At 42.2% G+C, this 13,661-nt stretch overlaps 2 long non-coding RNA genes across 6 annotated transcripts in view; one reads left to right on the top strand and one right to left on the bottom strand.

Moving 5' to 3' along the window:
• The window catches only part of LOC109294548, a 12,221-nt gene extending 5,658 nt beyond the window's left edge, over nt 1-6,563 (top strand). Inside the window, exons 2-3 of the long non-coding RNA XR_002096555.1 lie at nt 2,965-2,972; nt 5,663-6,563. This is a non-coding gene — a long non-coding RNA (uncharacterized LOC109294548). The remainder of the gene's footprint in view (nt 1-2,964; nt 2,973-5,662) is intronic.
• The window catches only part of LOC109294547, a 48,828-nt gene that overhangs the window by 23,093 nt on the left and 12,074 nt on the right, over nt 1-13,661 (bottom strand). For 4 of the 5 annotated variants that reach the window (XR_002096552.1, XR_002096553.1, XR_002096550.1 and 1 more), the window contains exons 2-3: nt 10,906-11,009; nt 9,479-10,440 (exon numbers count right to left, since the gene is read on the bottom strand). This is a non-coding gene — a long non-coding RNA (uncharacterized LOC109294547). Of the gene's footprint in view, nt 1-9,478; nt 10,441-10,905; nt 11,010-13,661 lie in introns of those variants that run through there. The other variant, XR_002096554.1, reaches the window with a different exon arrangement.

Genomic DNA, 13,661 nt, shown 5'->3' with positions numbered 1-13,661 from the left:
CTCATGCTCCGGCCTGTACTCCATGCAGGAGTAAGGAGTGCAGACCGGCTGGCCACCTTTATTGCTGTGGCTCGCCACTGTACACATGCAGCCCCTGCAATCACATGCCAGTGGAGGGAAGTGCCACATGCTGGAGACTGCTGCCTTCACTGCCACCTGCTGTGCAGGTCCCGGGACTCCATCAGAAGTGGAGGGGAGCCCCAGCCCCTACTTCCCTGTGGAGTCCTGGGAGCTGCATGGCAGGGGGTCGAGAAACCAGCTGGCTCCAGCGCATGATGCTTCCCTCTAGTGGTGTGCAAGGGCAGGGGCTGCATGTACGTGGTGGGGAGCCACAGTGATAGAGGTGGGCTGGGAAGGCTGTGCTCCTTGCCCTCACATGCAGCACCGGCTGGAGTTGCGCGCTGCCAGACAGCAGTGCCTGAGCCAGGCACACGCACCCCAATTACCCCTGCCTGCTGCTGCTGCTGCCTGCAGGGCCTATGCATCAGAGGGGGATTGTGGGGGGTTCCCCACACCCTCCCTCACACCCCACAAATGCCACACACCCACACCCTGACACCACAGCCCCCCACATATACGTACCCCAACATACCCTACTGCACCCACACACACAGCTTCACCCCTTCACAAATCCCCCACATACATCCTACACCCCACCACACATTCCCCCATATACACCCCCACCCCAACATACACATATCCCCCAGCACACCCCTCCAGAATGTACAAGACCAAGACTTCATGTTTGAGTTATTATGCAATCCCCCGTATATACAGTATGCAAACACAAATCATGACAAAAATATTTTTTGTAATAAAATTTAAATATGTTATAGTAGGTGTTTGACTTTTGGTGTATGATTTGGGTTTTTTCTGGTTCTGAGATGGTAATGCCACCTCCCAAAAGGAGTATTTCTGGGGGGCAGGGGAAGGGACTTCCAGTGACAAAGGTCAGGGGTTAGGGGTGGGCCTTCTAGTCCCAAGATGGCAACTGGGTAGGTGGGGCAGCTGTCAAGAGGTGAGGTTACCCATGTGCCCCTGGAAAGCTCACCAAACCTGGTTAAGCATCCCTCCACCTGAAATAATTGCCCACCCCTCGTTTACATGTTTGTTTGTTCACACCTAGATATTTCAGTTTAATTGAGAAACAGAGCTCACAGCCCTGAAAGGGCAACCAAAGGGATGGCTGTAGCTGTAGATCAGATCTTAAAGGCTTCTAACTGCAGCCTATTTGAGGAGTTCTCTGAGAAAGTGTTCGGGACGGAATAGTGACAGTGCACCTGTCTCTCTTAGTTGACATAGGAATAATTAATTTCATGAAAATGACTTCTATTGGAGGTTAATTTATTTTGGCTGACAGTCACATACATTAGCAGACATGTATAATGCTGCAGTCAGTCTGAGCTTTATTTAGAACAGTTTATTTATATCTTTCATTGCAAAGAGATGGAGGAAGAAGTATAGGAGCACCAAGGGTGAACATTTCCCCCCTTTTTTTTTTTAAAGATCACTAGGAAAACAAACCGGTGAATCTTGACTGGTTGAATGATTTGGCCTTTTGATTTGGGATTCTTTCATTCTCACACTCATGAAGTTGAGGTTCTTCATAGGGATTACACACATGAGCGCTTTGTGCAATAAATAAATACCACTTCTTTTCCCTCTCATTTCACCTAGTCTAGCATGGGAATGAAGTGACAGGGAAAAGATCATCTTTGCTCATTGTACAAAGACCTTCTTTGCAAGGAACAGTGATGGAATAAAGCTGAAATTACTCTGCCTGCCTCCTCCCTGACTAGAGCCTGAGGTTTGCAACCACTCCATCTGGAGCTGTGAAATCTGGTGATGGAAGAGGACATCAGGTACAGCCACCAAGTACAGCTGCAAAGCTGGGAATCCCCCAGAGCTGGTCATCAGCTGGGGTGAAGCATAGGCATACAGCATCCATAGGCAAATCTAGGATTTTGAAAAAAGGGGGAGTGCAGATGGTGTGGTGCATCATCACATACAACACATCACGTATTTTTTTTCTGGGTAAAAAGAAACTAGAAGCATTACTAATATGCCAGGGGCCTCGGGCTGTATTATTTAGTTTAAGATTGAAGCAAAAACAAATGTAACTTTATTGGAATGTGCATTCATTTGCTATTCATACAATGTCTGTTAAAAACACAACAAACTAAGCAAAAATAATCCAAAGATGTTGCTTCTTTAGTCCTGTAGTCATTAGAATTTAATGTACATCTCTTTCAGGTATGTAAAATAAAAACAAATATCACAGTGCATTCAATGCTTCACTGAAAGTTATTCCCACACCGGAATTAATGTTCACCTGAGTTAATGTTTTTAGCTAGAGTTAAAAACAGTGGGTAGGGCTGTGAAATAAGAGAAGTGCAGAAATAAGACTGGATTAATTAGTGGAACATTAAGACCATTAAAAAAGGAGAGAGGATTGTTAACACCTGTGGAGTGAAGAATTTAGAAGGAATCAGATTGCAAGGAGTTGTGAAATCAAGTGACTCCCTCACTTTTGCCTGAATAGAAATGCTGCTGCCACTGCCAGACTGTTTCAAATGTTGAGTGGACCTTGAATCACTGAGCCCCACCTGGATCCACCCTGATAACATCCATGCATTGAATGGTTGAATGAGTCATAAGGAATGACTTCATTCATTAGAAAAGCAAACTTGAGACCATGAGCTGGACTTTTACCTTATTCAGGTCTGTGAAATGGCCTATATGTCCATTACATAATAAGAGCTCAGCAACATCGGTAATAACAGTAACTTGAAGAGGTGAGTTACAATAATAATTCCCTGAAGGTAATTTCTTCTGCTTGTGTGGGAGAATTAAATATTTTCCCCGAGCTCAATTTTAAACCTCATTTAGATTAGCGTGCACATTGACTTCAGATAATTAACAATAGAAAATGTGAATGTCCTTGCATTTGCATAACTCAGGCAGAATATGGCGTCCTGTGTTTGTATGAGAAGCAAGTAGACAAAATTTATGGGGAGAGAGAGTCTGCTCATAAAGACAGACAAGTTGCCAGCTTTGACCTCATTGTCCAGTTTTCTCATGCACTCAAAGGCTCTCCTGCATTTCTGGCGTCCTTCCCAGAGTAGGAAGTCTCAGGTTATCTAATTAGACTTGGACATCTTGTAGAAGGGAAAACAATGACTCTTCCTATCCCAAGATATAAACAATATATGGTCTATCATTCTTCACTTTCATAACACTTTTCTGTGGCTGGGGTCCATCTCTGGGATGGAATTTATATTTATCAGTGTTTTGTAACATCATCTGTAAAATCAAGTTTGCTGCTATGAATTCAAACAATACCTATATACAACGCATACCCAGTGACATTGCCCCTACTACCCCCAAAAAGTCAGCTGTTCTTGCAAATAAAAAATGCGAAACAAATACAAGCAAAGAGAGAGAGAGACCTGATGAAAAAGTCTTTGAAATCATCAAAGAGCTGACTCAAAGAATCCTTGTCATGGATCTGAGGGTAGCAACAGTGTGATTCTGGTACTAAGAACCAGAGAGGGATTGCCAACTCCGACTAGCTCCCTGGACGGAGGAAATGCTCACCCCAGGCCATTTCAGGTGCAACTTCAGAATGGAAAGCAAGGTCAGGCCAACCGACCCTAACTGTCGTGGAGAAACAGAGGGAGAGAAACAGTTGCTCTGTTACCTAGGACCTAGATTATTAAGCATTTATCGAAATATGTTGCTGGGTACTCCAGGATTTCAGCCCGTGACCTCTGTTCATACAAACTGCAGAAAAATCCATTAGGAGGCTGGCTAACAGCCAGCCCTCACAAAATCAGTTGGCATTAGGTTCAAATTTAAGCAGCACATTGTGACTTGTTTCTGCATTGGCTTGAACGATGCTCACACAAAAACCAAAAATAGTAAAGCAAAGCAAAAAGGGGAGATAATGCATCAGGATTAAAGCTGAAAGAGCTTCAGTGCAGCAGGACGGGTTTGCGAGACATACAGGAGCATTATATCTTCAGGATCCAGACTGTGTAAGAAACACATAGGACTTTCATCTGCCAAATCTGCTCCTCCAAAACAGGATTCATTTCAATAAACGGATAAGTACGGATGAGAGAAACATTATCAGATCTGTAGGTGCCGGCACATAAAAACCAAAGGATTTCTGAAGAAGGCAGAAAGAAGTGCCACAAAAATGTGCTTTACAGATGACTGCACTGTAAAACACAAAGCCTGATTCCCTGGCTTCTCCACTGCTTTGCAGCTTCCAGGCTAGGGGTAAAACCCCACGGTGTCAAAACAGTGGCTTTTTGCTCCTGGTGCAGTCATTTACAATTGTAGAAAACAGAAGGGAATTGGATCCAAAGAATTAGGTAAAGATAAATCTGATTCTAAGGCACAAACTTACTTTTCTTGTGTGACTTACTTGGAAATTCCACTTACAGAGAAGGAGTATCCAGACTGGTTTTGGATTCAGAGAAAAATCTCCATCCTGGCCCATTGTTAGCTTCTTGACTAGATACCCCTCCACAAACTTTGATATTGTTGCATGTTTCCTCATACAACTCAATGCATTAAAGTTTGATCCATGTTAGAGCTATTCTTCAACCCTCTCAAATTCAACAGAGATAGACGGGACAGAGTATAAAATTTGACTCATGCTTTCTCCTTTGAGACTGATTCTTTTGGTCGGTGCTGTGGCTCCCATTGCCCCATTTCCACCCATGGTGCTAACCACATCCAGTAATCCTAACATTTTTCAGTCTGTTCCAGTTTCTTTACTGCTGTTGCTTTGCAGTAGTCCTAACAGTCACCCCTCCTTTGACACCCTTCTGCGTTACTAGCCTGGCATAAAAATCAGTTCATAATCAAACAACTTTCTGAGGAACATTAGTAGCTACAACTTCTTCCCTTTTATATAGGTCTTTTAGAGTCTGTTGTAATTGTCTATGGTCGGTAAAAAAGAGACAACGTTGTTAATGCTACTGCCGCTGATATGTTGCTTGGGAACTGACCTGGAAAAGAAATCCCCCAAGGAGCAGGAAGGTGTCAGCGCTAACTCCCACATAAATCAGCGAAACTTGAACTGTAGCAAGTACCATCCTTTGCATCTCCTCCAACTGTTACAAGAGTAACTAGTGCCATTGACATAGCAATAATGTACAAACTTCTTGCTACTGGTCACTCATGGAAGTACTGAGCATTTACAATAATATCTTTGTAAGCCTAATGCCTGTCAAAAAGCTACTCGTGCATGACCAAAAGAAAATCAACTGGTAATGATAACTTAAGTAACTCTGTTCACTTCCTTCATGATTCCCTCAACAAACCATCGACTCCATGTGGGCCTTGTGCTGATCACACCGTTGACGCCATGCGAAGATCCTCATCTGGCAGACTTAGATGGTGCTGTTATACATGGCAGTTTTAATGATGTGTCTTAGTATGCAAACAAGTTTTGACTCTTGGGAAGACAAAGCTGAATTGTTATAAGTTTTGAGTCGCACACAGTTTATTGCTGCGACAGTTTGAGGAGAGGGGATCTGATTAGAATCTGTTCTTCTGACAGATTTGTTCCCTGGAAACCAGGCACGGGGCTGAGATTCTCAAATTGTGCAGAATGACTTTTCCTCTGTAAGTGTGAGCATGAAGTGAGCATGAAGGAAGACTTCATATCACCCAGGCCTTCTCCCTTGGAAGCCAGCATGTAAGGAGCTGCTTGCGAGAGTGACAGTGCAAGCATCAGAAGCGGGAACAACACTAAAGGTAAGTGGGATGGTGCTGGGTAGGAATTACAGCCGGTGAACCGTCTTCTGCAGTCCTCTTAATTGTGAATTAGTTCTCTCTGGTCCTCTCTCCAGGAAATAGTGGGGCTTTTAGCTATGTGACAAACTGCAAACCGAATTTTATCGCTGCGTGAGAGAGGCTGCAGTGAGAGGCATAACTCCATACTGTGCTCTTGCTAAACTAAGTTGGGGACTTGGAGAAAAAAATCTACAGCACCGTTAAGAAATAACATCTCTTTATCTTTTTCTTCTTCTCCATGTTGTCACTTACCTCCTTTAACTTTCATTGTCTGGGATTTTTTTTTCTCCCCTCATTGACCTAATTCTTTCCCATTGGCTTTCTTTAAGCTTCCCCTGAGCTTGCAAGCTTATGGTCTTTCCAGCTGTAATTTTATGCTGCTTATGAAAATGAAGGGTATCACATGAAGACACCGCCCTATTGGAAGGGTGATAGCTCACGTTCCGAGACTCTCTAGAACTCAAGACACGTTTTTCTTCTCACTCCGTACAAAGTATGGGATATCTCAATAGAAATAAGAGAAAGCTGCCCTTTGATCTCAAATGTGTTTTGTCTATGTTCTCTTATGCTTTTGCCCTCAAATAAAAGGCAGGTAGGCTGTCCCCCACCTTTCCTGTTGTCCTGGAAACATGTCTCATCCTGGTGAACTGCATCAGTAAGTCTCACCAGAAAGAACATCTTCCCTTTGGGTTAATGTTCATGTGCATACTGCCTTACAGGCTTTGTGCATTTAGAATAATGCATGTTTTATGGTTGAATAGCAGCCTGCCTTTCAAAAGAAGGTGCTAGGCTGGCATCCTAAAAGCTGGAGCAATTTATAAATGGCAGTGGAACATTACTATTAAATTACAGGCTTAGTATTTAGCGATGAAACTATGTATTGTTATTTGCAATGTGTATAAAGAGATTATTAGTAATTAGCCTCTGGGGCTATCATTTCTAATTTAGCTTGCAGGTGAAAAAAGTTTATAGTTTTAGAAGTGCGGAGCATTTGTGTATGAAATACTATTTGTGCCGTTGCGCATGCGAAAGGGGAGAGAGTAAGAGACATCAGGAGAATAGAGTTTAATAGAAAACTGCATGTAGCTTATGAATATAAAGTAGAAATAACCTCTCTTCTTTTGTGTATATACAGTGTGCTTTTTATCTGGATAGTTCTGGAGCCATCATAGTATTAATGCACATATGAAGGGTATGCCTTCACTTGAAGTAAGGCGGTTTCATGCTTGAAAAGATGCCAAGAGGTTTCCTATAAATTTTTCACTCCACATTATTAAAATATACATGTAGCTCAAAAGTATATAGTACACTAAAGAGCATTTAACAATTCCTGTATAAAAACCATTGTGTTGTAACATGATTACTGCATTTTAAGCAGCAAAGATTAAAAAAATGAATTAAACTACTTTACTGTATTGCACCCTGGTGTCACATTTCATGAACACATTTCTGATTAAAAATTCAGTTAAATTATTAAAAATATCAATATTACTGCACATTCATTTAAAACGTAAAAATAATTACTGTTTTACTTTGATTTCAGTTGATTCTGACTTTCACAATGAATATTGTATAATTATGGCTAGCTGCTCTTTGCGAACAGAGGAAGTTACATGCCAGGTTGCACTTGTGGTCTATGTAGATCAGTATCCCGTATCTGACAGCAGTCAGTACAGAATACTTCAGAGGAAGTTGCAAGAAACGTCACTGTGGGCATTTATGAAATAATCTGCTCATGAGAAAAAAAAATGTCCTAACTTCCATCAGTTAATGGTTGGTTTTAAACCCTGAAGCATGAGGCTTTATATCCCTTATAATTAGTTTATCCTATCTGCTGGAATTGTGGGTGTTCTCATTGCCTCTATAATTGTCTGGTTCTTTCTTTGACTTCTAACTTGACCTCTGATGTCTGGTGGCAATGAGTCAACAGGTTAATTTGCATGGTATTGTCATAGTAACACAAGTGAATAAGCAGTCCATATGACTTTTCATGAAAGAGCTCTATTTTCACATTCCATGCGTGCGGTGCATTTTATCTCTGTGTTCATCCAATAACAACATAGATGTGACACAATTAGATAAGCATTTAGCTCAATCATTCATAAACAGTACACGCTTCCATTGGGTGGAGTCAATGCGTAGTTGGGTGATATCTATATACATAAGCAGTGGAGTGGACTGTATTCCATAATTGTACGGCTCTATGGATTGATTAATATATACATATATGCATACTTCACAGCACCCAGTTTAATAATTAGGCAAAAGATTCACTGATAAGTTGAGGTGTCAAGGGTTATAATTTTGTTTTCAACAATAAATCATGCATGAGAATTAATTAGTTAATGTTTGTACAGTGCTTTGAAAATGTAAGGCACCATATAAATGCTAAGTGTTCACTGAGATTTAGTCTACTGAGATTTATAGATCAATTTCTACCTTAGCATTCTCTTTTTCCTTATAATGTGCATTTTCCATTATGTTGCACAAGTAGTTTAGACTTCTTACAAGAATAAATAGTCAGAGTTTGCTGTAACCCCCTGCAAGACAGCACCACTGACACAGAATTATAACCCAGCTATAAGTAATAGAAACTACCCCACCCCCTGTTTTCTGCATGTTGCTAAGCTTCTTTCGCTCCCCGCGAGCCTGGATTTTGATCTCTCACATATGAATTGATAACAACTGGCTGTCTGAGATAAATGTATATTTGTCATAGTAAACGTGACGTGGTATTTTGTACTATAAGTGTATGACATGCTTCAATGTGGCACAGGTTGATGTGACATATTGAAACCCAGTGCCAGCAAAGCAGAAACAAAAGAATAGAAGAGTTGGAGCAATGCTATGGTGGGTTAGGCTGCAAAAGTACTATGTGCCATTTGCTCTCCTGCACACACAGTCTCCGTGGTGGATTTTGTGGAGGAAGCCAGTACCCACCACAAAGCTATATGTCAACCTATCCTCCCCAAAACTACACAGACTGCAGGTGGGGTTTGGGGATACAAGAGGCATAGCCATAACACCCAGTGATGTAACCGGTTAATGCCTGTTAGAGGGGAGTCTGTGGAGAGAGATTCAGGCATATATCCCTAACCCACAGATCAGTGGTCAGCACAGCTAGGACCTGAGCCACCCTCACCTACTTAGGAAGATCATGTTTTTGACCCTGTTGTTATCCCAGATCTCCTATGCACGTATAAAACAGTGGCAGATGGTTCCCTATGTTTGCACAGCTGCCAAAACCATTGATGATGATAATAATGCTTTGCACTTTTATAATACCTCCTGCCTGACAATCTCAGTTAAAGGTGCATTATTCTTACTGCTGTTTGGGTGAACCTGGCTTAGGGATTTGCCATATGCAGTGAGGAATCAGTGTTTTTCAAACAAAATTTCTCTGACTTCATGTCCCCACCTCTATGCAGCATGGGTGCCCCTGGCTGCAGCTCTGTGCTTGGTATTTACATCTTTCTGTTGAATATGTGGTTTTCATCTTTATACAGCCTTCCTAGTCACCACTCTCAGGTTGGTTTGAACATTTACTTTCTGGAGATCCCAAGAAGCAATGGTGCCTGCAAAAATGGCTAAGGGGGTTGACAGCTGTAAGGAAGCCTTAATTATAATAATAGCACTGACGTGTGGCACCATAATGCATGAATTTGGAGATTCTCTTCCTGTCTCCAAATTTTTACAACACCCTGAAACAGTGCAGGAAGCATTGTGATATTAGATCATTATAGTTGTTGCCGTTATATCCCATGAGAAACGAGTGGAAAAGAGAGCGGTAGTTAGACCTTTTAGTCTGAAGCCTATAAGGTGCACCTCTACCCCGTCTGCTGCCATCAGAGAAAAGACAAGCCTGTCTCATCTCCTTATCAGTATAGGTAAGCAGTGACCAGTCTAAAATGAGTCAGGAAAGATAAAAGTAGAACAAACAAGAAGACACCTGAATGCTCTCCTGCCTTCATCAGGAAGAGGAGGAGAATTTGGTGACAGGTACAGATCAGTGTGATGAATAGACTGGATGTGTCTTTGATTTATTGCAACACAGCAACAGCTTGAAGCATTAGACTACCAAAAACACCTGGCCAGCAAGGAGTCAGACCTTATCTCATGTGGAATGGCATTCCTGATCTCTCACACCCCACATTGTGCACCTGGAGGGGTTTTGATGCTAGTACGTCTATGAATATCAGAGTGGTAATAGAGGGCAGTTCAGGCCTAGGTCTGTGGTTCCAGCAGCAAACATTTTTGCACAAGTGGAACTAGATCCTGCTTCCCTTGCACCACTGTATCCATGATAATCCCTGAGGTCAAGGGATCCTTGCCTGGTTGATAGTTCCAGACCTTTGCTTTCCCTTTGCAGCAGGCTGTTTTTACAGACTTACGGGTCCAACCTGCTTCCCTCCTCCTCCCTCCTCCTCACTTGAAAAGTTGAATGTTCCCATATGCTCCATTTAGTCTCCCTGACTGCTCTGCCAAACAGCTACACCATTTTCACTTTTTAGACATTAAGATTTTTTTAAAAATCCAAAAGCAGCGTTTTTGTGCATGCAGGATTAGCAACATTATTCTCTGGGAGTGAAGTTACAGCTTCAGTGGGAAAACTTAGAGCCAAGGTCTTGCCTGAAAGTAAATGAAAACTACTAAGTGGGCTTTAATGTCAGTCTGTAAATGAAAACATGTGGAGAGAGGAGGTTTTATTGTCTGCTTTTTTTTTAATCCTTTTTTGTTTCCTGCTTCTCCTCGACTGAATTTTCCAGCCAGCGATTGAGCAACAGTGCACTGGAGTTTTGTTGCAGAAGTTCGACTCCAATTTCACCCAGCTCTGTAAGCTGAGCGTCCTGAGACCTGCTAATTGGACCTTTCAAACCAGCCATGCTTTTCTACAGTAAGCAGCAGCCTCTCATCTCCATGTGCACAAAGCTTTTTATACCTTTGCAGTCACAAGAACATTTTGGTTTGTTTATTTAGTGGAGTTAATGAGGAACTCCACATTATTCACTGCTCTGCACCAAGGCTGTAAACCAGCTGTTCTGTAAATGAAAAAGCTCTGGACAGATCAAATAGGCAACAAAAGCCAGAGCCTACCTTTTATGGTGACCTTGCTGGAAGATTGTCTCAGTGTTTTTTCGTCCCTTTTTTGTGACCCCAGGCTCTCAATCTGCACTTCTTTTTCATTTTTCAAGAAAATCCTATTTTCAAAAAAAAAGTGTTACACAATTGTACAAGAAACAAGCAAATGTTCAGTGACCAATAAAGTAAAATCAGTTCTAATAAGTGAGAGATGAGGTATTATTTTCTTTAAAACTACACATCATGTAGGAACACAGTGATGGGATCAACAAAAATAGTAGAAGGTACGTGGAGGGAAAGAACTGTGATTGACAGAAGCTGATCACCAGGTTATAAAAGAGAATGGCATATACTTTCTTTTGAGAACATGTGCTGTAAGTCATATTAAGGAAGAAGGAGCTGGGCGGGTTTTTAAGAGTCTGAGAGGTCTGGGAAAGATCTGTGGTGCTTTCACCCAAGGATCTCAAAGCTCTTTGCAGCATGATGAATTAGAACTCAGAACGCATATGAAGCTATTGGTATTTGGAAACAAAAGTGATAGGTGCCTAATGAATACCTCCAATAACATTACTATTTAATATAATAATTAATATAATATAGCCAGAAGGAGGGCTCTGATTGTTTTTTACTTAATGGTTATGCAGATCCTAGACTTATATTTAGGTCTATAAGAAGGTGGCCTGATTTTCAAAAGTGTTGACTATCCAGTAGACTTTACGCACCGGTGACTTAGGAATTTAACTTCAGGAACCCATTTTTGAAAAGCTTGTCCAGTCCTTTCTACAGCTGCAGATGATGGAGGCATTCACAATCATTCTCGTGTTATGACTGCATTGAGATTGTCACATAAAACAAGACTTCTGTGCTTTAATGTTTGCATTTACTCCCCAGTAACCCTTTAGAGGAAATTTAATTTCCTCAGTAATTTTTTTAGTAAAATATTAACTAACTTTAGCAGAAGAAGCACTTTCAAGTGTTCAGCATTTCAAATATTCCCGTTTTCTTTGCATTTGTTTTGGGTTCCTCTAGCTTTAATAACCAGTCCCCCACAGTCCTCCCTGCAGTTATCCATGCCGTTATCACTTCCAGAACTGATTATGGCCACTTCCTCTATATTGGAGCTATGCCCGAAGGCCACTTGAAACTTCAGCTACTGCAGAATACCACTGTCTTGCTGCTAAATAGAACAAATTATCCCCGTTCTCTGTAGACTCCATTCCCTTCCAGCACATTGTGGGGTACAATTAATGTGTTGATTAGAATGATTAGGATCAGTATAATGGTATGAGTCAAGTACAGCTTAGGGTGAAGTTACATGTTACACTTAGACCATACTAAATCTGCAGCAAGTTAAACAGTTAAATAAGTGTTAAAGTTTAAACAAATAAAGTTAATAGTGTTAAAGTTAGAACATGCTGTGAGCAATTGTACATTAAGGGTTAATATCATTTCTTGCTTGCAGAACCCTGAATGAGACCTGGGTGTCATGACTGACAACAAAATAAGCATGAGCTACTGATGTGATGCTGTAGCTGGCAGAGTTAATCGAACACTGGCATGCATCCACTAAGGCATCTCAGCCAAGACTAAGGATATCATCCTAACTCTCTGCTCAGCCTTGGTCAGGCCGCAGCTGGAGTACTGAGTCCAGTTCTGGGTGCTGCACTTTGAGAAGGATGTGGAGAAGCTCAAGAGTCCAAAGGAGGGCCACGCACATGATTAGAGCCCTAGAGACTAGGGCATATGAGGAGACTGAAAGACTTGGGGAAAAGGACTCAGAAAGGACTTGGTGGCAGCCTACAAGTATATCAAGGGTGTACATCATGGCCTGGGGGAGCATGTATTCCCCAAGGCACCCTGGGGGAGGACAAGAAATAATGGGCACAAACTGATTGAAGACTGCTTCAGGCTCGACATAAGGAAAATCTTCTTTACAAGTCAAGTGCTGAGGTTTTGGAGCAGGCTCCCTCCAGTGGTGGGACAGTCACCCAACCTGCTGATCTTCAAGAGGCATCTTGATGCCCATCTTCCTGGGGTCGTCTGCTCTCAGCAGTCTTTCCTGCCCAAGTGCAGAGGGATTGGACCTGATGATCTGTAAGGTCCCTTCCAGCCCCTAACATCTATGAAACTATGACTTGCCATGAAAGGGCTAGTAAGCAGGATGCCTAGGTCTAACTGCTAGAGAGGGGGAAGAGGTACTAAGAGCAGTGCATTCTGGGATGCATGAGGATTGCATGTTGCTCATTTTATCTCCACAGAGTAGACTGAAGTTACCCTAACACAAGTGAGGTAGCACAGCCCTGGATAAATTATGCTTGGAGTAGCATAATTTGAGACATTCAGAGGACACTTAGCCTGATTTAACAAGCTTTAACATGTAGACACTTGCATTTTAGGGGGTAGTTAGGAAGGCCAAGGCAGAGATGGAACCGGGACTAGCTTCCCAGATTAAGGACAATAAGAAGTCCTTTTTTAAATACATAGGGGGTAAAAAGAAGGTCCCAGGTAATGTGGGGCCCTTGCAGGATGCATTGGGAAATTTGGTCGTCACACCAGACGACAAAGCTAACATATTTAATGATTTCTTTGCCCCCGTCTTCCTAAGTAGGGACCAGAACAGCCACCTCCCTGCTGGGCCCCCCTCGGGCCCCGGGGGTGGCACACCTGGGCCAAGGGTTAGCGAGGATTTAGTTAGGGAGCTTCTGGAGGGGCTGGACGTTTTCAAGTCAGCCGGTTCGGATGATCTCCACCCTAGAGTTCTAAAGGAACTG

This window comes from Gavialis gangeticus, unplaced genomic scaffold (assembly GCF_001723915.1).
Source record: "Gavialis gangeticus isolate Ggan-Ray unplaced genomic scaffold, GavGan_comp1, whole genome shotgun sequence".
Classification (NCBI taxonomy): Eukaryota; Metazoa; Chordata; order Crocodylia; family Gavialidae; genus Gavialis; species Gavialis gangeticus.
The sequence above is the reverse complement of the archived record's forward strand: the minus strand, read 5'-3'. Positions and strand labels throughout refer to the sequence as shown.